Source organism: Haemaphysalis longicornis, unplaced genomic scaffold, assembly GCF_048455015.1.
Source record: "Haemaphysalis longicornis isolate Haplotype H1 unplaced genomic scaffold, Haemaphysalis longicornis Haplotype H1 scaffold_12, whole genome shotgun sequence".
NCBI lineage: Eukaryota > Metazoa > Arthropoda > Arachnida > Ixodida > Ixodidae > Haemaphysalis > Haemaphysalis longicornis.
The window spans coordinates 112,363,602-112,364,427 of NW_027526225.1; the positions used below are offsets into that span (position 1 = coordinate 112,363,602).

The following is an 826-nucleotide window of genomic DNA, read 5'->3' on the forward strand; positions in this document are numbered from 1 at the left end:
TTTTAAGTAAATGAACAGTGGACATAGTTCCAAGAACAAAAATATTTTGTTTGTTTTACGTACGGAAATATTGTTTTTTTTATTGCCGATTGAAGACGCTGCGTGCGAGAGTGCTAGAAATGGCATTTGAAATCCCAAATGCCTCTCTCGGTGCTCATTTGGGTTGAATGTCATTTGAGACGAATGGCATTTTGGCATTTGAGTCAAATGACATTTGGTTAAAATGACATTCGGACACTAATGTAGCAGGGGTATTAGAGATTTGTGTGCAACCGATGAAACCGAAACAAATCTGCAGGGTAATCCACCACGATGGGAATGATTCGGCCCTTGAAAATCTTTGCACGCCGATTTTGAATGATTTTTGTTGTGGGCAGTTTTATATCGTCAGTTCAAGACTTTCTGGTGCATACCTACATCTTGTCGCCCGGCTAGCTCAGTCGGTAGAGCGTGAGACTCTTAATCTCAGGGTCGTGGGTTCGAGCCCCACGTTGGGCGTGTGTTTTTCAGCGCGCCGGGTGACCAAGCAATACGGATACCTTTTGCATGGCGACAAAACTCACAGGGTGCTGAAATCGGCGGTGTGACACAAAAACAAACCGGGCTGTGTTAGAATAAGTACACGTGGCATGCATTTGGAAGAAGACAAGCACAGGCACTACTGCCACGTACGAAAGTATTCGCCGTGTTCTGTGCCTTGATTGTTGTACCGTATTTTCGCGCGTATAACCCGCACCAAAAATGCGAAATTTTCAGCGGCGAAGTAGGGGTGCCAATAGTACGCGGGTTTTTTTCTTTAGTGCCCCTTCACTGCAATGCGCGTTGT

The 826-nt window shown here is 45.3% G+C and overlaps 1 non-coding gene across 1 annotated transcript; it reads left to right on the forward strand.

Annotated features, from left to right (window-relative positions):
• Nucleotides 1-425: 425 nt before the first annotated feature.
• Trnak-cuu (transfer RNA lysine (anticodon CUU)) lies at nt 426-498 on the forward strand. The gene has a single exon. It is a non-coding gene; the product is annotated as a tRNA-Lys (tRNA).
• The last annotated feature ends 328 nt before the right edge of the window (nt 499-826 follow it).